This window comes from Aquarana catesbeiana, linkage group LG02 (assembly GCF_042186555.1).
Source record: "Aquarana catesbeiana isolate 2022-GZ linkage group LG02, ASM4218655v1, whole genome shotgun sequence".
Lineage (NCBI taxonomy): Eukaryota > Metazoa > Chordata > Amphibia > Anura > Ranidae > Aquarana > Aquarana catesbeiana.
This window is the reverse complement of record NC_133325.1, coordinates 200,184,229-200,211,407: the sequence shown is the minus strand read 5'-3', so window position 1 is coordinate 200,211,407 and position 27,179 is coordinate 200,184,229. Positions and strand designations below refer to the sequence as shown.

Sequence of the window (27,179 nt, the reverse complement as noted above, 5' to 3'; positions counted from 1 at the left end):
CTATGCAAAAAATATTTTTAAAAACCCAACAGAACCAGAACACCATCTGCTACTACTGTGGCTGGTAAAACTCCTGCCCAATTTTTACAATAAAGAGCAATGAATCAGGGCAATTTAGCCCAGAAAATTATCCCATTCATGAAATGCATCATGGAAGGCTCTGCCTGTTTCTGGCTGGAGGACATCCTGGGAAGAATTTCTAACATGGGATGTAGTCATGCAAATGATCCCTTCCAGTTGTATATGGGTATTGCAATCATATGAAAGATGTTTTAGGGATAAAACTTTTTCGCAGAAGGGAGTTTAACAAGGCACATGGCCACTCATTAAAATTAAAAGAAAAGAGGTTTAACCTTAAACCACATAGAGGGTTCTTTACTGTAAGAGCGGCAAGGATGTGGAATTCCCTTTCACAGGCGGTGGAATCACTTCAAACAGAAGATTGAAACAATTCGTGAGGAGACCCCTGCTGTTCAGATACCTTCCACGCTTTACACTTCATGCCTACAGGTACAATCATTACTTCCCTCATTCAACCCCACCACTATAGATAAGGTTGCTAAATTACTTGCCAACGTCCACCTAACCACCTGCCTTTTGGATCCCGTTCCCCCACAAATGCTATGTTCAACCTCTAACTCGACTCTACTCTACACTCTCTAACCCACATCTTCAATCTCTCCCTCTCTTCTGGCATCTTCCCCAACTCTCTAAAACACGCACTAGTCAGCCCCATACTTTAAAAGCCTTCACTGGACCCTGCTAATCTTAAAGTGGGTGTAAACCCTTTACAACCACTTTTTACTACAGGCAAGCCTATAATTATGCTTACCTGTAGCTACACTGGATATTTCCTAAACCTTAATGGTTTAGGAGATATCCCTGTATTTGCATGTGCCGATATCATCGGCACATACGCACTTAAGCAAACTGAAACAATGGCACGTACATGCCGTTGCTTCAGTTAGACTGTGCCGCTACCGGCGGCTTCCGCGTGCATGTGAGGGAGTGACGTCATTGCGGCTCCGGCCAATCCGGAGCCGCAATACCCGGAATTAACCCCCTGGTAGGGTTGTCGGCCGCTGGAGCAGTGAACGAGTACCACTGCGGGGACTTCGATCTCAGGTAATTCATAATGAGCTAGTATGCTATGTATACTAGCTCATTATGCCTTTGTCTTGCAGGTTTGGTTTTTTTTGGGATTTTGTTTTTAGGGTTTCCAACCACTTTAACCTACGCCCCATCTCCTTGCTCCCCTTTTTATCCAAACTCCTTGAACGTCGGCTCTACAACTGACTGAGCAACAACCTTGCCAAGAATAGTCTTTTTGATCCCCTTCAGTCTGGATTTCGTCCTCAACACTCCACAGAAGCTGCTCTTCTAAAACTAACAAACGATCTACTAAGGACCAAAACCTATGGACACTATTCTGTATTTCTACTCCTGGACCTTTCTGCTGCCTCATACAGTTGACCACCCCCTCCTCCTCCAAAAACCCCACGCCGTTGGTCTCCGCGACTGTACTTTCCGCTGGTTCTATTCCTATTTATCCAACTGCAACTTTAGCATTACTTACAACTACTTCCTCCTCTTCTCTTCCTTTCTCTGTTGGGGTCCCCCAAGTTTCTGTTCTTGGGCCTCTCCTATTTTCAATCTACAACTCCTCTCTGGGTCATATGATAGCTAATTTACTAACAGATATATCAGTCTAGATGTCACACCACTTCCACAAACTCAATCTATCCAAAACCAAACTTATAATTTTCCCTCCACCACGTGAATCTTCCCCTGATCTCTCTGTCAAAATCGATGGCACAACTATCAGCCCATCCCCGCATGCCAAGGTCCTAGGTGTAGACTCTGAACTCTCCTTTAAGCCCCATGTCCTATCACTGTGCAAATCTTGCCGCCTCGACCTCTGCAACATCTCCAAAATACGCCCCTTTCTAACCAATGGCACAATAAAGCTCTTAATTCACTCCCTGGTCATCTCTCGCCTCAACTACAGCCTACTCATTGGCTTGCCTCTCTATAGGCTATCCCCCCTTCAATCTACCATGAATGCTGCTGCCAGACTCATCCACCTTACCAATCGTTCTGTGTCTGCTACTCCTCTCGGTCAATCCCTCCACTGGCTCCCGCTTACCCAACAAATTAAATTCAAAATACTAACAACTTAAAAAGCCATTCACAATTTAGCCCCCACCTACATCACTAGCCTAATCTGAAAATACCAACCTAATCGTTCTCTTCATTCCTCTCAAAACCTCCTGCTCTCTAGCTCCCTCCCCTCGTCACCTCCTCCTTTGCTCGCCTCCAGGACTTTTCCAGAGCCTCTCCAATCCTATGGAACTCCTTACCCCAACCTGTTATCTCCTACTCTATTTTAGACGATCCCTGAAAACCCTCCTCTTCAGGGAAGCCTATCCTACCCACACCCAACACCTGCATTTTTATTTTCTTCATCAGTTCATCCCCCACAGTTATTACATTTTGTTTCACTTGACCCTCCCTTCTAGATTGTAAGCTCTAACGAGCAGGGCCCTCTGATTCCTCCTGTATTGAATTGTATTGTAACTGTACTGTCTGCCCTCATGTTGTAAAGCGCTGTGCAAACTATAAATCCTGTATAATAATAATACTACTAACCCGGGTGAGGACAGTACTGGATCTACTAGATTCCTGGACAGGTAAGTGTCCTTTTATTAAAAGTCAGCAGCTACAGGATTTTTAGCTGCTGACTTAACCTCCTCTTTAAAGGCGAAGTTCACCTTTAGTAACACGTTATGCCTATATAACATGTAACATGTTACTATACACCAGTCCCTGCACCTAGGAGCAGGGGTATGCACTGCTGTCACAATCTAGAAACAGCACAGCTGGAATCACAGGAATCAGTGAGCGAATGAACTACAAGTTCCGTTTGCGCTGGTGAGCTCTCTCGTTCATCAGCACTCCCTACAACTTTCAAACAAAATACCCATACAGAGGTATTTGCAGAAAGCTGTAGATAGCGTCTGCAGGAGCCTGACACTGCACCCTTGATCTGCTGATCACAGGTGCAATGATCTGCAGGATCCTGAGAAAAAAATAGAAATGCAGAAAATACATTTTGTTTTTTTTAAGTTGAATTTATCCTTAAAAAAACTATTGAAAAATTAAAGTAAACTAGGTTCCTGCTTATCTGTAGAAAGCACCAAGTATCATCTTAGCTGCATATTAGTGATCATAATATGATTTTTTTTCGTGCATTTTTAACAAACATTCTTGTTGATGCGCGATGAAGTGATGGAAGATCATCTCAGAACAGAAATTTTCCATCATGCAGATGCGCTATAAATGCACAAAAACAGGACACATTTTCTTGTGCTTACCAATTAAGACATCGAGTCTTGCTTAACACGTTAATGCACAAAAACAGGTCTTGTTTAGAGAAAAGCGGTGAGCTGAATTTATGGAGGTGAACTAGCTCTCTAGCAATGAATATGATTTGTACTTGAAATGCATTTTAATGCACTAAAATGCACAGGAGACAGACAATTAAGTTAATAGACTGTTCGGATTTTAGCTACTCTATGTAAATTCATGAATAAAAAAAGAAAAAAAAAAACACGTATGACCATTAACATTTTTTTTTCTTTTTAAAACATACAAAAAGCATTATTTTTTTTTTAATTAGCTAACCTAATACCAAAATTAAGACAAAAAAATAAATAACATTTAGACATAAACTTGTGTAAGACATTGGATAAGAGAAAAGGTGAAAAGTAAATGAGAAATACTGTGCATACTGCATTGCAACAGGCATCTCAGTGACAAGTAGACGGATTCTTTTCCGGGAAAGCTAGAACTGACAGCATTATCATGAAGGTATTACAATAGAAAATACTCATTTAACAGTCTGGATATGATGAAAGCTCTGTACCTATTAAATTAGTGTATGTCTTACCTCCAGCACTGCCAAGAACACTAATCCTTCCTCAGAATGTAAATATTCATTGTCAGTTGCATACAAAACGGCAGATAAAACATGTGGCCCTTTAAGCTAAGTAAAATGTAAAGCGTTATATGCCAGGGTTGAAGCTATTAGTGAGATCAATATTTCTTCCACCGCCTTAATAAATCATTATATTACAGCGCTAATGCCGGATGAGAATATTCCAGCTAACCAGGGAAAGCTTCCATATCAGTAAGGCAACATTTAAATTACAAAAGCCTAATTGGCATACAAATAGGAATTGCAAGATACTGTTACGTGTGTTGCTCGACATGCAACGGCTTCAAATCAATACTGAAGGAAAGAGAAAGAAATAGGCTTGTTGTGAAAGTGTATTCAGTCCTGAGCCTGTGATACACAAACATGAAGAGACAAAGCTATACACCTCTAATCATGGTGAAAATTATTATCCTGAGGTAAGATGCATTCCACTCCACAACACTCAATACATTTAGTTCTCAAGCCTGGATAAATGCTAAGAGACATATTTTACAACAAGACGTGCATCCCCAGTGAAACACAATTTCCACATATTGATGTCTTGATGCAAATAGCTGTGCTTGGCTATATCATGTGCTGCATATATATGCGTTCGCTCTGGCTACTATTGCTGAGCTTTCTTTTACAGTGACTAAACAAACCTGCACATTCTTTAGACATGTCATTGCATTTTGTTCTATGACCAAAGACTGTATTTACATACACACATGCTTAGATTTAGCTGTAGATAGATTTGTTTCTTATAGCCATTATAGATTTATGGATTGCAGCTGTGCGCTCCCATCACCAGAGGCCCTGTAAAGGATAATCTGTTGCTGGGTGACCAATGGACCAAAATCTACTCCATATCGATAGATTAACCCTTAAAGGAACCCATGGAATATAGTTGATGGCTCATCATACTCTTGGGGTGTCCCGATTTATGAATGGAACAAAAAATGTTGCACTGCAGTTCATGTGAACACACAGTCCACTTTAATTAATGTTGGGACAAAAAGCAAACCAGAAAATAGTCTTATCATAGCCCACAGAGGCAAACTATTATAAATTGTTTTTTGGGGTTTTTTTCGAGAAGGAAAAGGGTAAATGATAACCTTGCTGGGGTCCTTACATGGATCACCATTAAAGTGAATGTAGACCCTCTCCTATACCCAGTGAAGTGAACAGTCTCAGATGATACACAGGGATGAAACAAACCCACCTACATAAGTTTTACATGTATATCTGCTGTCTTTCTCTTTCTACATCCTTTGTAAAGTGCAGACCATGTTAGAAACCGTGTTTCCTCTTTCAGCAGTGGGTGGGGAGTCTGGGCTTACACTGTATGAGAGCTAATTGTAGAAAAGGGACACACCCCCACTTCACATAGGCAGAAGAACGAAGGAACATGCAGAGCTGAATTATGAATAGACAAGCTCTCTCTCTAAGCTCACTCCCCAACACAAATGTTCAGCTGTTGTTATCTCATGCATCAGAGAGCTTGTCAGAAGTAATTCATGCTGATAACAGAGGAACGGAGCTGCAGAAAGTCACAGCACTTAGAGCTTTGGAGAGAGATAAGTAAACACTACAGATAGATGTGCTTAGATCATATTTCATAAATGGGGTAGGCCCCCTCCTGTCTCTACAGTTTGTCCTAACACCTGTAACTGTTGTTGGTCAGCTTAGTCTGCATGTATGGGCCCGTGCCATGGGGCTTTTGTTTCTCTTCCTATACAAGTTTATGGGAATGCTAAAGAAGGTCAAATGCAGTTCAGAAGAAGGTTGCATGCAAGTCAAATGCACCTAACATGATGTCTAAAAGATCCCAGAAGCATCTCCAACGGAGGTCAAAAGCAAGCTGCATTTACCCATAGATACAAGCTCAATTGACAAAGGCCCTAAATGTGGAAAAATATAAAAATAAATACAAGAGAAATTAAGGCAGCCATAAACTGAATACTAAAACTGTATGTGTATTACCTACATACAGTTCTAGGAATACAACAATTTTCAGGATAGTGGTCTTTTTGTACAGAAAAAAAAAAAACTTAGCATATTTAAAAGAAAAGTCAACCCAACACTATCTCCTCTGTTAGGGTAAAACCACTCTCTCAAAATGATTTCATCAAAATTACTCAACTCAGACGTACTCTATATTGTCAAAAGTATTGGTACGCCTACCTTTACAGGCACATGAACTTTACTGGCATCCCAGTCTAATGCCACGTACACACAATCGGACTTTATGACATATTTGGTCCGGCGTACCGGATTTCGTCGGACAATTCGATCGTGTGTGGGCTCCAGCGGACTTTGTTTTATCAAAAGTTTGACGGACTTAGATTTGAAACACGTTTCAAATCTATCTGACGGACTCGAGTCCGGTCGAAAAGTCCGCTCGTCTGTATGCTAGTCCAACGGACAAAAACCGACGCTAGGGCATCTATTAGCTACTGGCTATGAACTTCCTTGTTTTAGTCCGGGCGTACGTCATCACGTACGACTCCGTCGGACTTTGGTTGACCGTGTGTAGGCAAGTCCATTCATTCGGAAAGTCCATCGTAAAGTACGTTGAAAAGTTCGCTGGGCAAAGTATTCCGTAAAGTAAGGTTCAATATTGAGTTGGCCCACATGTTGCAGCTATACTGTAACAGCAGCAACTCTTCTGGGAAGGCTAAAAAGAAAAATTATTCTCTCTGCGCTCATGAGATCAGACACATCAGAAATTATTTATCATAGATAATAACAATGATGAGAATAATGGTATGTGTGCAAAATGATAAGATATAATGATAAGAGACTCCAGGACTGATGAAGCTGAAGAGTCAGGTGCAGCTAAAAGGTCAGGGATCCAGCTGGATGAACAGCTTTGTTGAAATAGCCAACAGCCTTATCAACCAGGAGGGCAGGGGAGCAGGATATCCTGCAGGGATGGATGAGTGGAGGGATGGGTGGAAAGTTGAGTCAGAGCTTGAATTACAGTGCAGCAGTGTTCATCAGATCTGGGAAGATCCTCGTGGGTATGCAGAAAACATGAAAGTGGCCACAGTGCACATGTTAATAAAAGCATGTATCATATATTTCACAACATAAGTAAACACTTACATTAAAGTAAACAAAGTTCTGCTTGAGTTTGAAACAGAGGAGAGCTGAGTGCAGCACAGCCAGTGAACAAGCACTGCAAACAATGCACAAGATTCTGAATCCGCCAAAGGGATGTAAAGACAGCGGCATCTAGGACCAAGAGAGCAGGCATTGTGAAGTAAACGGGTGTGTACAATGCGTTTCAGAGGCCCTGCCTCCTTTATCAAGCCTTCTGGGAAGGCTGTCTGCAAGGTTTAGGAGTGTGTCTATGGGAATGTTTGATCATTCTTCCAGAAGCGCATTTGTGAAGTCAGACACTGATGTGTACGAGAAGGCCTAGCTCACAGTCTCTGCTCTAATTCATCCCAAAGGTGTTTTATCGGGTTGAGGCCAGGACTCTGTGCAGGCCAGTCAAGTTCCTCCACCTCATCCATACTATATTGCCAAAAGAACTGGGCCACCCCTCCAAATCATTTGGTGGAGGTGGGATTATGGTGTGGAGTTATTTTTCAGGGGTTGGGCTTGGCCCCTTAGTTCCAGTGAAGGGAACTCTTAAGGTGTGAGCATATCAAGACATTGTGGGCAATTTCATGCCCCTGACTTTGTGGGAACAGTTTGGATATGGCCCCTTCCTGTTCCAACATGACCGCAAACCAGTGCACAAAACAAGGTCCATAAAAACATGGATGAGTGAGTTTGGAGTGGAGGAACTTGACTGGCCTGCATATAGTCCTGACCTCAACCTGACAGAACACCTTTGGGATGAATTAGAGTGGAGACTGGGAGCCAGACCTTCTTGTCCAACATGACCTCACAAATGTGCTTCTGGAAGAATGGTCAAACATTCCCATTGACACACTCCTAAACCTTGTGGACAGCCTTCCCAGAAGAGTTGAAGCTGTTATAGCTGCAAAGGGTGGACCAACTCAATATTGAACCCTACAGACTAAGACTGGGATGCCATTAAAGTTCATGTGTGTGTAAAGGCAGGCGGCCCAATACTTCTGACAATATAATGTATATCAGATTGGATATATAGTGATTATTTGCAATGCTCTGAACAAAAAAAAAAAAAGAAAAAAAAAGAAAACATGCATTTTTTCCTGAGCTAAATTCCACACAAAAAGCAACAAATTTATATTGAATACAAATGATTTGAATTAATATCCACCCAGTTTTGAGATTTACACAGACAAGCACAAGAGCCCTGATCTTTCTCTGCTGCAGCTTTACTTTTTTGTTACAGGTCCCCACCCCATCTCCCCTGGTTGCTGGACAGTGAAAAGAGAGCAGAACATTGATGAGCTCATAGGTCACTCTACTCCTAACTCCTATCACAGCATGTTCCTAGCACAGCAGCACCACTGAATAGCTCCTTTTGTGGCTTCTACCCCTACCCCACCTTTAGCCCTCTTGTACAGACTGTACAGTAGACTTCAAGAGTCAAGCCAAATTCTCAAATTCAATTACTTACACTGCTTGCGGTATTAATAAAAAAAAATTAGAGCATAACTAGAAATAAAATTGAAGCTTACATCTGCATCAACAGTTCGATGTCCACAAAGTTCCTGGCATCTTCTCCCTGGCCTCTTCCAGGTGCCGGTCTTCAGCCAACTTGATTGGCCGATGCAGGTTCACATCACTCCTGGCATGCAAAGGAGTTCAGTCATCCAGGCACACAGGTACTGTGCCAGAATGTAAACTGAGCTGCGCATTCTACAGAAGACCGCAATCAGGCAGGAAGGTTTATTATATTGCAGAAAAGACATTACATGTCTGTTTTGCAACAAAGAGCTTGCCTGCTTGCAGTATGTTAATTTTAAACTATAGTCCTGCTAGAATGACGTATTATTGATTACAAAGCTGCAGTCATTTCTGCCTTTTATATCTGCCTGGAGTTCAGTTATAAATCCCTCTGAAGAGTATCAGGTAGGTCAAAGAACGGTGTAGATGAGCCCTAAATGATGTTCTTTGCCTAAAGTGTTCCCAAATGAATAAAAATCTGAACTGCCTCCTAGCCTCACAATATAAACTACTTGCAAGCATTTAAGTAGAGTTTTCTATCAGTCAGAAGAGACTGATTGATTTGGTTGGATGGTGGTTGGATTGGTATCGCTTACTTAAAAGCAATGAAATTAACACATAAAACTAACAGAAAAGGTGTTTCGGGCTTGTTCTAACAGCAACATCAATATCATCAATTCATGTGACATGCCATTATACTATTCATCGTGCGAGTCATCTCACTTCTTCTGATAAACAATGATGTAGCCATGATTCATGGAGGAAATTATGATGGATCACTCAAACACTTGATAACGGATTTGTAAGCATACGGATAAGATATGAAAAACGGCATTGAACAGTTTTGTCAATGACAATGGTGTACATAGAATAAGGAATAAAAAAACGACTGTGTCTGCAAAGATAAGCTTGTATACAAAGTGCATCTTATTCAAATAGACATTCAGTGTAGCACAATAAATAGTGGCAAGTTGGCAACTAATTGTCTATAACTATGTTTACTATTCTATATGTAAGAAAAAAAGGCATAGCTTACTATCCAGACTAAACAGAAATGTCTTGACTGTCATAGTAGAAATGACTACAAACTTAGAAGATAATTTTTCCACACCCAAATCACTTTTAAAGCACATGAAGAACTTTTCCCACAACAATGCAAATGTATGGAGTAATCATTAAAGCAATTCTAAAATACATTTTCCACCCCCAGGTGAAGTTCTATCAATAGAAGATCTGATGCACTCCAGACATTGTTTTGCTGTCTTTTATGCTTTTAAATAAGAGTACCTCCAAGAACATCAAAGCTGCATGACAAGTTGTACCCCATGTTTTCCAATGATAATCATTTATATATGAGCAACTTCAAAGTAGTTCATGCACTACTTCGGTCCAACTTTCATGCAACTTTAAGGCCATAGACTTTAATGTTAACCCTCAAAAGTTGCACCTAAATGTTTTACATGTAATAGGGGGTCCGACTTTGCAGAGGGACAAGTCACATCTAAGTCACACCCATCCAAAGTTGAGTCAACGTTGCACTCCAAAGTCATGCAACTTTGGAATTATACAAGTGTGAATGGAGCCTAATCTCTAATAATGTACAAGATATTCCCTTTTTGCCTTCAGAACTGCCTTACTTCTTTGTGGCATAGGTTTAGCAAGGTGTTGGAAACATTCCTCAGAGATTTTGGTCCATAGTGACATTAATAGGATCACGCAGTTGCTGCAGATTTGTCAGCTGCACATCCATGATGCAAATCTCCCTTTCCCCCACACCCCAAAGGTGCTCCATTGGATTGTGATCTGGTGACTGAGGAGGCCATTGGAGTACAGTGAACTCATTGTCATGTTCAAGAAACCAGTGGTGAGATGATTTGAGCTTTGTGACATTGTGCATTATCCTGCTGGAAGTAGCCATCAGAAGATGGGTACACTGTAGTCATAAAGGGATGGACATGGTCAGCAACAACACTCGGGTAGGCAGTGGCATTTAAACGATGCTCAATTGGTACTAAGAGGCCCAAAGTGTGACAAGAAAATATCTCCACACCATTACAAGGCATTTTCGTTCACACAACTGCCACTCACGGGATATTTTCTCTTTTTTGGACCATTCTCTGTAAACACTAGAGATGGTTGTGCGTAAAAAACCCAGTAGATTAGCAGTTTTTGAAATACTCAGACCTGCCCGTCTGGCGCCAACAATCATGCCACATTCAAAGTCACTTAAATCCCCTTTCTTCCCCATTCTGATCCTCGTTTTTAACTTCAGCAAGTTGTCTTCATCACGTCTAGATGCCTAAATGCATTGAGTTGCTGCCATGTGATTAACTGATTAGTAATTTGTGTTACCAAGCAAATGAACAGCTGTACCTAATATAGTGACCATTGAGTGTATGTGTAAATGTACAGATTTTTTTTAAACATAAAATTTATATGAAATATATTGTAGCAGGCATGCATTTGCTTTCTAGGAATCTTAAAGTGTATGTAAACGCTCAATACTTTCTAAACTACTGCCATAGGGGTTATCTATAAGGATATACATGCCTCCTGCATGTATCTTTACCTGTCAAATGTCTCCCCTCTGTCTGTTATGAGACCCGAAAAACTGCAGATTCTGTGGGTGGGTCTGTTGTCTGGAGCTCGGTGGGTGGAGTCGTGATGTCAGTAGACTCCCCGCCCACCTCTACACTCCACCTTGGCCAGGCATCCATATTTCTTACACTGAACTTCTGCTGGTCTTGTGGATTATGCCCCATGATCACTAACATCCAGTCAAAACCCAGGAAAGTCACCACATGACTTCAGCATGCCCAATCATGCTGAGGTGTGGAGCAATCCCAATCCTGGGAGCGCTGGACAAGAAAGGAGGGGAGATCTGAAGTACACAGAATGTCTATCTCGCACTGGTGCATGAGATATGTAAATCACCTGTCTGACAGTTTTTATCTCACTGAAGAAAGATAAGAGGATTGCTCAGAGCTGGATTAACTCTTCGTGGCAAGACTGGGCACAGATGACATGAAATTCTATACTGTACAAGGTGAAAGTCTTAAGTAAAAAAAATATTTTCGGGTTTAAATCCACTAAGTATCTTTGGGCACTCCAAAGGTAAATTGGCAGGAAAACATCAGACTTTGCTGTGTGGGCTAACTTTTATAAAGGAGGCCACAAAATGTTTAAAGAGATTAAAGTCAGAACTTTGGTACCCATGTATACCACTTCTTTGTATTGGGTATATTTGACTGCTTTTTCTGTTCCATCAAAACTTGCTAAATGTATGCGACAAAAACCGCACAGTGATTAATCAAGATAAAATACTTATGTATGATTTTTTTTTTTTTAATACTAAAGGTTATCCAAGATGAAAGAATATCACATCTATCCTGCTACTACACAATACTTCTGTTTGGAAAACTAGTTGGTCTATAGATCAAATAAATTGTTTGCCTCAAAACATATAAGCATCAAATAACCTTTGATGTGCAGCGTCTAAACCTTGGGGAGAAATGACATAAGAAATGCTCCTGTAACCACTCTAATGTGCCAGCTGGACTACACAGAGCAAAATCTCATTATCTTATCTAGAAAGTCATATAAGACATACAATGTTGTTGCAATATTACATCTCCAACACTGAAAAGTAAAGCCTCGTGCACACGATGTGATTGTTGGCCAACCGAGCGTCTGATTTTTGTCAAAAGGGCGTGTGCCTGGATCTGGTATTGCATACTAACGGTACACAATTGTCGGCCAACAAACACAAACCTAGTGATGTACTACAAGGAATTTCAGCTCTTGGGTGCCACCCTTTGGGCCCCTTCTGCTAATTTTGTGTTTGGTGAGCATTGATTCCGAGCATGCATGTTTGTACATTCAACTTGTGTGACGAACTTGTGTACTGACCATCAGAAAATCTGACAACCAACCTCTGTCCGCGGAAAATTTACTAGCATGTCATCCAACATTTGTTGGCAGAAAGTTGGACAACAATTGTCAAAAGGAGCATACTAATGGTCGTAGCTGCTGACTTTTAGAAAACAGACACTCACCTGTCCCAGGACCCTGTGCAGCGCTCATCCAAGCCCTTTGTTCCACCGGTCTTTGGTCCCTGACCACGGGACCAACTGTGAGCACCCAGCTGTGATAGCTTGTGGCTTCACAGCCGACTGCCAACTGCACATGAGCGAGCCATGCTGCACATTGTGAATGGTCCCTCTTCTGGCATTTGTTAATGAGGAGCGGGGAGGAGGCCTTAAAGCTCAACTTCCCCTTTAGGGGAAGTTCCGCTTTAATAAATCAGGAAAGGTTGATGCAGTGATAGAAATAGACTTAATACAGATATCAGTACAGCCAATTTTCCCATCTGAGATTTGCCTTTAGCACAACTCATACCTTAAATAACCTGAAAAGACCAACTAACACATATTTTTAATTAGGCACAAGTAAATTTAAATACTTGGATATAACAGCACGTATTTAATCTGTTCTTCTGCTCAAGACAAGGCTGAGGAATTCTGATGTAGGAACAGCAGACAATGTAATCTAGTTAAATGTTCATGTTAAATGTCTCAGCTCAAATTGAAGAGAGTTATTTAATAAGCCCATTCAAGGTAATGTTTTCTTTGAAATTATGAAAACTCCCACGAAAACAAAAAAAATAGCATTACCATACTGCATCTTGGAAAATATTACTATTAGGACACTTGTGCTTCCTGTTCACTCCTGACATTATATTGGTACTTGTTAAAAGTGTGTATTTGAAGCAAGATAACCAGCATAGTTCAAAGAACTTGAAGCTTAGTATAGCAACTTTTATGTATCTGATTTTATATATATATATATATATATATATATATATATATATATATATATATATATATATATATATATATACACACAAAAAATTTGAATATCATCGAAAAAATTATTTCAGTAATTCAATTCAAACTCATATTATATAGATTCATTACACACAGAGTGATATATTTCAAGCTGGCCAGTCAAGCACTGTGATACCATGATCATTAAACCAGGTATTAGCAAACACTGCCAGGGTGGACAGTGCGCCCTACGGACCTCTACATACATCATAAGGAACGTGAGAGATCTCTTAATATATCTCCCATTTTCCCCTCCAATGAAGGACTATGGAAAGGCCTGACCTGGCTTTTACTGAGAGACCTCAGTATGAGCTTTTTAAGCTGTACACCCTTTGCCTAGGGGGGAAGTGACACGGCATCAACCGTGGGCTATGACAGACTTACTCGGAGGCTGAACTAGACCTCCAAATACGCCATCCACTGACAGTGGTAACTCTATTCCTGCCTGAATATTTGTGTACGTGAGTGCTGCGCCATTCACCTTATCTCAAATTCTCCTATATAAATACCCCTGATGAAAGGGCTTTGAACCTGAAACGCGTTGGGTACTCGGACTTAGGTTACTGAAAAGTTTTCTCAGACATTGGAGAGCAATTACCAGACATATGTACCTATATTCTACTGCAAGACAATATGTATTTTGTCTCTGTTTTTTGTCAATTGTCTATTTTAGCAATCATCATCTGTGATTGATGATTTTTTTATCCTTTATTTTTCAATAAAAACCTTTTTATACATATTCTAGTATTGTTGCCAATTCAAAGTTCCACCTAGGGGGTACTCCATTTTTTTCTATGTACTTAAGGATGTGGTAAACGCACTATTTGTTCTGTTATGGTGAAAACATTCATCCTTAAACCAGGTATTGGTACTTTTGGCAGTGTGCTGTTGGAAAATGAAATCAGCATCTCCATAGAGCTGGTCAGCAGAGGGAAGCATGAAGCGCTCTAGAATTTCCTGGTAAAGGGTTGCGTTGACTTTGGACATGATAAAACACAGTGGACTAGAGCTGCACGATTAATGGTTAAAAAAATTGCAATCTCGATTCAACCCCCTCACGATCTTAATCCAGCATTTCCACGATTCAGTGCAGAGCCGTTCTCTTCTCACAGCTGACAAAAAAAGGCAACCTGCCAAGTTCATCACAATATTGCTCAGTGCTAGTTAAAGAGAAACAATGTATCTTTTGGTTCTTTAAGATCAAAGGGATGAACTTCGGTCTGTAAATGAGGTCAGTTTATCCACTTAAAGACTAAACCTTTTTCTGACATTAGTTGCTTACAAGATAAAATCAGTATTTTCTGCTAGAAAATTACTTAGAACCCCCAAAAATTATATATACTTTTTTTTTAGCAGAGACACTAGAGAATAAAATGGTGTTCATTACAATATTTTATGTCACACTGTATTTGCGCAGCCGTCTTTCAAAAGTAATTTTTTTTTTAAAAATACACTTCAATTAATTTAAAAAAACGAAGCAGTCAGTTCCCACACAAGGATGGTCTCTGCTGCTCTTGTCTGGGCTTTATAGTTCATGCCACTGAATATCTGGACTTTTATTATTCATCTGATTTCTAGAATTTAATTTTTTGCGCCGCACTTCTTTTTATCTTTGATTTACCTTCGGGTGTTGTGATTACCTTATAAGTGTTCAGATGCCAAACAACTGTTCTTATCAATTTATTGTGTATTTGCGCCGATTGCTCTCTGTTAAACAGTAAAGTTAGCCCAATTTTTTTGTATAATGTGAAAGATGATGTTACGCCGTGAGACTTGTGATCTTTATTCTAAGCAAAAAAAATTGATTTCCGAATGAAATGCAAACTTTACTTTCATTCGAAAAAAGGGACTTTGGACCACTGAGCAACAGTCCAGGCAAGACGCTTCTGATGTTGTCTCTGGTTCAGGGGTGGCTTGACACAAGGAAAGAGACAGTTGCAGCCCTTGTCCTGGATACGTCTGTGTTTGGTGGCTCTTAGAGCACTGACACCAGCCGTAGTCCACTCCTTGTGAATCTCTTAAATTCTTGAATGGCCTTTGCTTCACAATCCTCTCAAAGCTGCGGTTACCCCTGTTGCTTGTGCACCTTTTTCTACCACACTTTTTTCTTCCACTCAACTTTCCATTAATATGCTTGGATACAGCACTCTGAACAGCCAGCTTCTTTATCAATGACCTTTTGTGACTTACCCTCTTTGTAGAGGGTGGCAATGACTGTGTTCTGGACAACTGTCAAGTCACCAGTCTTCCCCATGATTATGTAACCTACTGAACCAGACTGAGACAACTTAAAGGCTCAGGAAACCTTTACAGGTGTTTTGAATTAATTAGCTGATTAGTGTGTGACAACATGAGTCTACAATATTGAACATTCACAATATTCTAATTTTCTGATTTTGAGTTTTCACTAGCTGTAAGCCATAATCATCAGAATTAAAAGAAAGAAATGCTTGAAATACATCACCATGTAATGAAAATCTTTGAATTGAATTTCTGAAATAAATGACCTTTTTGATGACATTTAAATTTAGTTGAGGTGCGGCTGTGTATATATTATATATACATACGCAGTTGTGCTCATAAGTTTACATACCCTGGCAGAATTTATGATTTCTTGGCCATTTTTCAGAGAATATGAATAACACAAAAAACTTTTCTTTCACTCATGGTTAGTGTTTGGCTGAAGCCATTTATTATCAATCAACTGTGTTAACTCTTTTTAAATCATGACAAAAGAAACTACCCAAATGACCCTGATCAAAAGTTTACATACCCCAAGTTCTTAATACCGTGTATTGCCCCCTTTAAAATCAATGACAGCTTGAAGTCTTTTGTGGTATTTGTGGATGAGGCTCTTTATCTTCTCAGATGGTAAAGCTGCCCATTCCTCTTGGCAAAAAGCCTCCAGTTCTTGTAATTCTTGGGCTGTCTTGCATGAACTGCACGTTTTGAGATCTCCCCAGAGTGGCTGAATGATATTGAGATCAGGAGACTGAGATGGCCACTCCAGAACCTTCACTTTATTCTGCTGTAGCCAATGACAGGTCGACTTGACCTTGTGATTTGGATCATTGTCATGTTGGAATGTCCAAGTATGTCTCATGCACAGCTTCCTGGCTGATGCATGCAAATGTTCCTCCAGTATGATAACATACTGCATTCATCTTGCCATCCATTTTGACCAAATTTCCTGTGCCTTTGTAGCTCACACATTCCTAAAACATCAGCGATCCACCTCCATGTTTCACAGTAGGAATGGTGTACCTTTCATCATAGGCAGGCCTTGACGACTCCTCTCCAAATGTACCGTTTATGGTTGTGGCCAAAAAGCTCAATTTTGGTCTAATCACTCCAAATGACTTTGTGCCAGAAGGTTTGAGGCTTCTCTCTGTGCTGATGGCGTATTGTAAGCGGGATACTTTGTGGCATTTGCGTAGTAATGGCTTTCTTCTGGCGACACTCGACCATGCAGCCCATCTTTCTTCAAGTGCCTCCTTATTGTGCATCTTGAAACAGCCACACCACGTTTTCAGAGAGTCCTGTATTTCACCTGAAGTTATTTGCGGGTTATTCTTTGCATCCTGAACAATTTTCCTGGCAGTTGTGACTGAAATTTTAGTTGGTCTACCTGACCATGGTTTGGTTTCAACAGAACCCCTCATTTTCCACTTCTTGATTAGAGTTTGAACACTGCTGATTGGCATTCTCAATTGCTTGGATATCTTTTTATATCCCTTTCCTGTTTTATACGGTTAAACTACCTTTTACCACAGATCCTTTGACAATTCTTTTGCATTACCCAGGACTCAGAATCCAAAAATGTCAGTGCAGCACTGGATAAAAGATGCAAGGGTCTGTCAGGGGTCCAGAAACTCATTGGCCTTGTATACCCTTTACAAGCAAACAGATCACAGATGAGGATGGTTACCTTTAATAGCCATTCAAACCCCTTTGCGGCAACTTGTGTGCATGTTATCAGGCCAAAATCACCAGGGTATGTACACTTTTGATCAGGGTCATTTGGGGAGTTATGATTTAAAAACAGTAAACACAGTTGATTGATAATAAATGGCTTGTCACAAAAGTTTTTGTGTTACCATTCATATTTTCTGAAAATGGCCAAGAAATCATAAATTCTGCCAGGGCATGTAAACTTATGAGCACAACTATATATATCTATCTATATCTATATATATCTATATCTATATCTATATCTATATATATCTATATCTATATCTATATCTATATCTATATATATATATATATATATATATATATATACATATATAGATATATATAGATATATACATATGCACACATACATATTTTATTGGCCTTTTTAGATTAAAGTTGGCTAACTCAATTGTGCTCAGCAGCCATGGCTTTATCATCAAGGCTAACCACAAAGCCTTTTTTGATAAGATCTCAAGATGAGAGATTTGTCCCTCATTGTCTTTGCACAACTTGACCTATTCTAGCTATTCTCTGCACCAGGTTTGACATTTTACTGTGGTACACAAAAGGTGAAAGGAACAGAATTGTAAGGAGAAAGAGAAAGTTCATAGGCAGAGAGAATCCAACATGACAGCAAATCTCTGCAGACAGCATCTTCAGTTCCTGAAAGAGCACATCCATATTGTTCAATTATCACAAGTGACAAAACAGAGTTGGACATGGGCCTCTATATAAGTAACCCAACTGCCGACACATAAGTCAGATGCTACTTATAATGATGTCGTTTAAAGAAAAATGAAACCCATGTGGGGCACCGAGGATAAAAGTTCATAACACAGGGTTATCAATTCGCGGGTCATGATCTATAAAGGATGGTGAGATTATTTTTCTATTTCATACACATTTATGAGACTGACCAGAGGAATTTGAAGAAACATTAAACACAAAGAAAGTCTGTATAAACTGGGAACCTCTTGCCTGTAAAATGGATTTTGTTGGATCATTTACTTTTAAAAAACTAATTTGAATATTTTCATTGTTCTTGAAAATGGACAAAACTATGTCGAATAAATGTCCAAAAAAAAAAAAGGATATGCAGTAAAACCTTGGATTGCGAGCATAATTTGTCCCGGAAACATGCTTGTAATCCACAGCACTTGTATATCAAAGCAAATTTCCCCATAAGAAATAATGGAAACTCAGATGATTTGTTCCACAACCATTTCATCATAAGTCCTTCAATTTATAGTCCATATAAAAAGATTATAGCAATGTGACCAGGTTGTGTAACCATAAAATGTCCATCCTCAAATGGAAGTCTCCACAAGGGGATTAGAAGCAAAATCCAGCAGGAGCTACAGAGTATAAAAGAGAAGAGAGGCGCCTCTAAGTATAGCAATATGGTTACATTTAATGAAGGTACAACATTTAGCAACTCTCATGCTTGATGATTAAAAGAGGCACATCTAAGTATACAGGCATCCGGAGTAAAGCCGTCCACATAGACCGTCCTTCGCACCGCAGGCTCTCACAGCTGTCAGTCTGCAATCATGACCAGGAAGACTACCCTGCAGTAGAGCAATTTGAAAGTGAGGCATGCAGCGTGGAAGGGATGACATCGATGGTGGTGCAGAGGATGGTCTATGTGGACAGCTTTACCGTGGATGCCTGCATACTTGGATGTGCCTGTTTTAAACATCAACCATGTGACTTGCTAAATGTTGTACCTAAATTAAATGTAACCATATTGCTACACTTAGAGGCACCTCTCTTCTGTTTTATGCTCAGTTGTGACATGACGCAACTTGTATATCAAGACATCGCTTGTATATCAAGTGAAAATGTATTTAAATTTTGCTTGTCTTGCTAAACGCTCTCAAACCAAAGTTTTATTTTACTTTAGTTTCAGCAATTAATATCAGAAATACCTGTGACTGTGTTTTTCCTTGGTATAAGAACTCCAGAAACCTATACAACATGATTAAATTACATGAAATGTTTCAGTCTGAAGTGGGGTACACACTAAGAAAATTGGGCGAACAATCGTCCCATTTTCCTCGTTCCACAGCAAATCAGAACTGAGTAAGGAAATAATGTATGAAAATTCTCGTATGACAAAGTCTTTTTTTTGTTGTTTATGGTTTCTGATCAAGCGCAGTCCTTCGCTTGTCATGTTTTTCATACGAAAACCGTACGAAAAGGGTACACATTAAAAAGGAAAATCGTTCAATTTGCTCTCATATGGGAAAAAAGTTGCTGTTTGTCCCTTTGGAAATTTTGGTTCGGCAGGTCAGAATCGGCAGTCGAAAGTTGTGTACACACTATTAGAATATCGTACAATTGTTCCTCGGATGAAAGTGTATTTCAACTGAATTTCTCATAATGTGTACGAGTCTTAGGGCTAGTTCACACTTGCTTCAAAACAAGGCTTCGGACACGCTTTGTTAAAGCTCTCTTAACGCCAGTCAAACTTCATGTCACTAAATAAAATGGTTAGCTTACAGTCCTGTTTACACCTTGGGTTTGCTTTGGCTTCGCTTCAAAAATGATACCTTTAGTGCTGCTTCAAACAGTCTTCAAAGCCTCCACAGTGTTCTATGACACAGTCTGTTTGAAGCTCGCTTGAAGCACCATCTGCTTTTGAGAGGCTTTAATTCAGCTTTAGCTTCACTTTGTTTTGGAGAAATAGCAGGTGTGAGATATCAACACACACAGGGCATCTGCCAAGCTTCAACAAAGCTTCAAAAGAGCACTACCAAAGCTTCATGGAAGCACCCCCGAAGCCTCAAAGCATCAAAAACACATCATAAAAGCTTGTTGAAGCAGTAGGAGCTGTCATGTGCGTTGAAGCCGAAGCAAGTGTAAATGAGCCCTTAATGGTTTTTGTATTTTCACTTGGACTTCTTGTTGTGTAAAAAATATGTATCAGATTGCTCCAAGCTTTTTATTTTTTATTTTTTTAATCAAGACTACACATTAGTATTCTTTTTGCACCTTGCATTATATACATATAGGAGCATGATGACAATGATATAAAGTGTAAATATTAAACCAGTCAAGCTATAGACCCACAGACTACATAGGTACTATTGTTGAAGAAAGAACAGCTGGCACAGTGACCAGCAGGCAGAGTCTTCTTGTCAGTTATAATGATGAAACCAATAATTTGCTCTCTATAGGCAAAATTCTTGCTTCAGACACTTTCAATCATCATATCTTCTTGATATTTTATTATCTGCTATTATAAAATGACAATATAGAATGACAATCGCGTTCAGAATCCTAGAATTGTCTATACCTCATAGTGTAAACATCCTCTGTGAATTCCTAAAGTGTATCTAAACCATAATTTAAAAAGAACTTACCAATCGCTTGTTTCAGTTTCTCTAATCTTTTAATTTCTTCCGCTTATTTTCCTTATTTAAAGTGATCCTAAACTCAATTTTTTTTTTTTTATTAACTTTAACCACTTGCTGACCACCCCATAGCAGATTTACTGCTACAGGACTGTTTATGTGCGGAATCACGTATATATATATATATATATATATATATATATATATATATATATATATATATATATATATATATATATATATATATATATATATATATGATTCTGCACTTCCGGGTAGGGGGCGTGCCGCATCTGCTGTGATTAGTCATCGTTGAGGAGAGAGACTGGATGCAGCTCTGCATATGTAAACAATGCAGAGCTCCATCCTGACAGAAGGGGATGTGACGGATTTGAAAATCCATCACATCCCTTAGTAAAAACAGAACACATAGCACACAAAAACACTGGTTAGGCACACATTTAACCCTTTCATTGCCCTAGATGTTTAACCTCCGTCCCAGCCAGTGTCATTAGTACCGTGACGGTGCATATTTTTAGAACTGATCACTGTATTAGCGTCACTGGTTTCCGCGGTTTCTGCCGCAATATCACAGTCCCTTTATAAGTCGCTGATCGCTGCCATTACTAGCGTGAAAAAAAATATTCCCGTATATATCCCATAGTTTGTAGCCGCTATAACTTTTGTGCAAAATCAATCAATATACGCTTATTGGGATTTTTCTTTTTACACCAAAAATATACATATTGGCCTAAATTTATGAAGAAATTTGATTTTTTTTTTTTTTTTTTTTTTTATTAGATATGTTTTATAGCAGAAAGTAAAAAATATTGTTTTTGTTTTCAAAATTTTAAGCCTTTTTTGTTTACAATGCAAAAAATAGAAAAATAAAGTGCTGATCAAATACCACCAAAAGAAAGCTCTATTTGTCAGAAAAAATAACATACGTTTCATTCGGATACAGTGTTGCATGACCACGCAATTGTCAGTTAAAATAATGCCGTGCCGGATTGAAAAAAAAACAGCCTGTTCATATAGGGGGTAAATCTTCGGGTGGGCAAGTGGTTATTGCATTCTTTGCATCAAGATAAAAAAAAACCCTCGTACATATAAGGGTATCATGAACACAGCCCTGGCGGAGGGAGGATATAAGGTGCTTTCTAGATGGTACCTGAAGCCAGACCGCCTCTCAAAAATATACCAGGGGGTTTCCTCTGTGTTTTCGGGGATGTGGTCAACTTGGTACGATGTTCCACATACCGTATGGTGGACCTGTGCCAACGTTCGCTGGTTTTGGATTAGAGTTCACTCCCTGATCTAGTCTGTGACAATGGCGAATATAGTTAAAAAACCCCAAGGTGGCTCTTCTCAACAAGCCTGTCGTTAATGCTCCAAAGCATGTTCAAACTTTAATCCACTTCATCTGTCTTGCGGCAAAAAACGCTATAGCAAGCGCTTGGAAGAAACCAGTGGTAGATCTAGTTATTATGAAAAATAAACTGACATGGATCATGCTCAATGAAAAGTTGGTCAGTATCTTGCAGGACAAGACTGCTAAGTTTGACCGTGTTTGGGATCCTTGGATTAAGCACCTCAGCTGACTGAGGAGTGGAGGCGGGCGTTCAGACAGTCCTTTCTTCATTTGCTTTGTCTTTCTTCTTCCCCTCTTTCTCTTCTTTTGTTCCTTTCCTTTCTTTGTCTTTTCTTCCTTATAATTCCCCCTTCTCCCCCCTCTTCCTCTCTTTATCTTCTTGGATTTGCACTTCCCTTTTCATTAATTCTGTTGCTTCCACTTGTGGTTATACATTATGTATACTCACGGCCAATGCCGGCGACCCAGTGGGTGATGGCACAGTATGGGCTCTAATGTTCCCCCTAGTGGGGGGTTTTCTGAGTGGGATTGGGGTTTGCTCTATGAGAACCTTTTTCTATATGTTGAATTTCTTATACAGCAACCCTTTGTGTTGGAAATAACTGCTGATATAATATTTGATTCCTCTTTTATACCTGTTCTTAAAGTTTTGATATGCTCTGCCTACGCTGTGGACCCTATTCTGGAAAAATTTTCAATAAAACTATTGAAACCGAAAAAAAAAACACCCCATTTATTTGTCCTACTCACCTCTATCCCTAAACATCTACCCAACTCATGTCTTCAGCTTCAGCCCCACTCCTCTCACTTCCTGGACTCACAGGAGACACTGAGAGCAACAAGTGCCATAGGCAGGAAGCAGGGTGTTCCAGCACTATGTGTGTCTATGAACGCACACAGCCCATTTCGGGTGCACATGCATGGGTGAATCCTTATCACCCAGCTGGATGAGAAGAAACCTGGAGCAGGGAGGAGCAGACAGCACCAGTGCGGGACAACCAAATAAGTGGTAAGCGACCGTTCTTTGCAATATTGGAAGTTTTCATACCTTCAGAAAAGCTAAACGCAGCGCCAGTGTGACGCCGAAGACTGTATAAAACAGTAATTGGATTGTGTGGGTTTCAGGCTAGTTTGTTCTAAGCAAACACGTATGTTCCACATTATATTCTTTTTGGCAGTAATTTAAATTGTACAATCAGGATTTTTTTTTATCTTTTAAAAACAATAACCCATTGGAAATAAAAAGTGAGTGTGGCAACATCATATAAAATAAAAAAAGTCTTATTGTCTAAACATAGGAAAATGTGATAGAGACAAAAACAATATGTTCAGTAAGTTTAACACCCAAAACAGCAGAAAGCAGAAAGGAAATTTTAATGAAAACTTAAGAAATGACTCATATTTTTTAAATACAAACCAGTTCCTCAGCCCAGTAATAGGTTGTGACAACTGCATAGCAAGGAGGGCCGGTAAAGCTGATTTTTATTTTTCGAAGGATTGAATATTTATGCTCTAGCGATTGTTTTCAGAAGTGTACAGAGAAAGTAAATATTTCCAGCTCCAAGTGCTCCGGCTATAAATCAATGTTCTTTCAGTGTAAGGTGCTTTCATTTTTCCCTAAGCCTCCAATGTTTCCCATGAACTATGCAGAATGCATTTGGTAAAACAGCAGTGTGTGCTTGTCACATTAAAGCTGAAAAATGTCCATATGATCAGGAAGAAATGTGACACAATAAAATTCCATAATCCTCCCTGGAAGTTGGGCGGTTGTGTATGTACAGCACTTCGGAGTGTTTTCCCCAAACTCTCAAAATGAATGTAGGATGGAAATCAATAAGATCAGCAAGATGCATGTACCAGAACCTCCTAAGGTTCCCGGCAATGGTAAAATGAATGTTACCAAGGTAAAGGACAAAAACGCAGAGTAATTTAGATGCAGTGAGATTCTGCATTCTATATTAAAGGTCACGCTGGACTTTTTGACTGAGCGTTGATTTGTTGCTGCTGCTTTGCATGCATATTGCTCGACTTGGTGATATTAAAATTATATAGCTGGGTATGTGTCAAAACTATTGCAGAGGAAATTACACTGTGCATCAGGAACTGCTGGTCTTTATAGTCAAAAAACGGGGCCAAAACTGGCTTACTTATACTATATAAACATCGAACAGTAATTCAAGCTAAAAACCCTTAGCTGGTGGATTATAATGATTTAGTATAATACACTCTATTTATCATTATTTGTTGTGCATTTACAAAACTAGCTTCCACAGATTCTCCAGTTTTTGTTTAAAGCCCAACTCCAGGAATTAGTTAAAAAAAAAAAAAAGGTTAAAACAATCTTTATAGGTAAGAATGCCAGAGAAATACCTTGTTTCAAACTCCAATAGGGTTCCTCTAGCTGGGCATCTGGTCCTCCCTTTCTCAGCCTGCTCTGTAAGCCACTAACAGCTGTGGTTGCATTCATACCTTCTCAACGTGCATTACAGGGTTAATGGCCCCCCTGCATTGTACATGATGACAACGAGGGACCATCAACAGATTGGAGCTTCAGGGAGAAGAGGGGGGGGACACCAAAGCAGGGGTGGAATGTCAGTAATAATGCCTGTTGCTCTATACCCTAAACATAACAGGCATTTAACCTTTGCAGTAGGGGGTAGGAGGCACTGCAAGGGTATATTTTCTCTAATTCCTGGAGTTTGCCTTTAAATAGGAATAGCTGCGTATCTTTGGAGTTATGCCACGTACACACGAGCGGATTTCTCGTCGGAAAAAGATATGACGGCTTTTCCGACGGGATTCCGCACAAGTTTGCCTTGCATACACAGGGTCACACAAAAGTTCACTGAAATTACGACCATCAAGAATGCGGTGACGTACAACACTATGATGAGCCGAGAAAATGAAGTTCAATGCTTCCGAGCACGCGTAGGGATTTTGCGCGTCGGAATTGCCACAGACGATCGCATTTTCGGATAGGAACTTTTCCCGACCGAAAAATTGAGAACATGCTCTCAATCTTTTGCTGGCTGGAATTCCACCAGCAAAAGACCGATGGAGCATACACACGGTCGCATTTTCCGACGAAAAACTCTCATCAGTCTTTTGCGGGCCGAAATTCCGATCGTGTGTATGCGACATTAGGCTAGAAGAGAATAAAGTATATGCCGAGCTTTGCAGTCTTATTGCTGAAATTGTGCTTTTTGTTGGACTGCAGCTTCCAATACGATATTCAATCTCCAATTGCAACCATATTCAGTCATTAGAAGTAGATACTGTATTGGTTGGCATTTTTCAGGCTAGGAACAATTACAGCAAGTACAAAAATGCAAAGTCCTGAAAAGAAAGCACATACAGTGGGTATAGAAAAGAATCACCCCCTTTAAAATAATCACATTTTGTTGCTTTGCAGCCTGAAATGAATACAGACACAGATTTTGTTTTATCCAGCTGTATTTACTAAGTGCAACTTATTATAAACAAAATGAAAGATATAATACCAACATGTCAGGAAAAAAAAAAAAAAAACAGAATTAGTGAGTTGGAAAAAGGATCCCCCCCCCCCTTGTGTCAGAATTTTGTTGAACCACTCTTTTGCTTTAACCACTTCAGCATCGGAAGAATTTACCCCCTTTCCTGACCAGAGCACTTTTTGTGATACGGCACTGCGTCGCTTTAACTGACAATTGCATGGTCGTGCAGCGCTGTACCCAAATAAAATTGAGGTCCTTTTTTCCCCACAAATAGAGCTTTTTTTGGTGGTATTTGATCACCTCTGCGGTTTTTATTTTTTGCACTATAAACAAAAAAAGAGCGATAATTTTGAAAAAAGGCAATATTTTTTACTTTTTGCTATAATAAATATCCCCCAAAAATATGTTAAAAAAATATTTTTTTCCTCAGTTTAGGCCGATATGTATTCTTCTACATATTTTTGGTAAAAAAAAAAAAAAAGAAAGAAAAATCGCAGTAAGAGTATATTATTGATTGGTTTGCGCAAAAGTTATAGTGTCTACAAAATAGGGGATAGTTTTATGGCATTTTTATTTTTTTTTTTTATTAGCAATGGCGGCGATCTGAGATTTTTATCGTGACTGACATTATGGCGGACACATCGGACACTATTTTGGGACCATTGTCATTTATACAGCGATCAGTGCTAAAAAAATGCACGGATTACTGTGTAAATGACACTGGCAGGGAAGGTGTTAAACAGTAGGGGGTGATCAAGGGGTTAAGTGTGTCCTTGGGAGTGATTCTAACTGTGGGGGGGGGGAGCTACTACTCACATGACAGCAATAACTGCTCCCGATGACAGGGAGCAGTGATTTCTGTCATGTCACTAGGCAGAATAGGGAAATGCCTTGTTTACAAAGGCATCCCGCCGTTCTTTCGCTCCGTGACACGATCGCGGGCACTCGTAGACATAGGGACCCGCAGTCACACGCACGCTCACAATGCCGCATCTTAAAAGGGACACACTTGTATGCCCATTTGCCCAGCCATGTCATTGTGTCAACGTATATCATCGTGAGCTGGTCGGCATGTGGTTAATTACAGCCTTTAGTCTGTTGGGGTATGTCTCTACTAACTTTTCACATCTAGACTTTGCAATATTTGCCCACTCTTCGTTGCAGAACTGCTCAAGTTCTGTTAAATTTGATGGTGACCGTTTGTGGACTCCAGTCATTCCACAGATTTTCCATGGGGTTTAAGTCTGAGCTCTGACTAGGGTATGCAAGGGCATTCACCTTTTTCTCCTTCATCCTCTGTGTGGTAATGTTTGCTGTGTACATTGAGTCATTGTCATGTTGAAAGGTAACATTTTCCATTGACAACTTTCTGGCAGAGGGCAGCAGATTTTCCTCAAGAATTTGATGGTCTTTTGCTCCATCCATTTTTCTATCCTGACAATTGCTCCAGTCCCTGCTGCAGAGAAACACTCCCAAAACAGGATTTTAGCACCTCCATGCTTTACTGTAGGAATGGTGGTATTTGGATGGTGAACTGTATAGGATTTCCAC

At 39.8% G+C, this 27,179-nt stretch overlaps 1 protein-coding gene across 6 annotated transcripts in view; it reads right to left on the bottom strand.

The window, feature by feature from the left end:
* Window positions 1-27,179, bottom strand: part of ENOX1 (ecto-NOX disulfide-thiol exchanger 1) — an 855,443-nt gene that overhangs the window by 505,574 nt on the left and 322,690 nt on the right. The window lies entirely within an intron of this gene.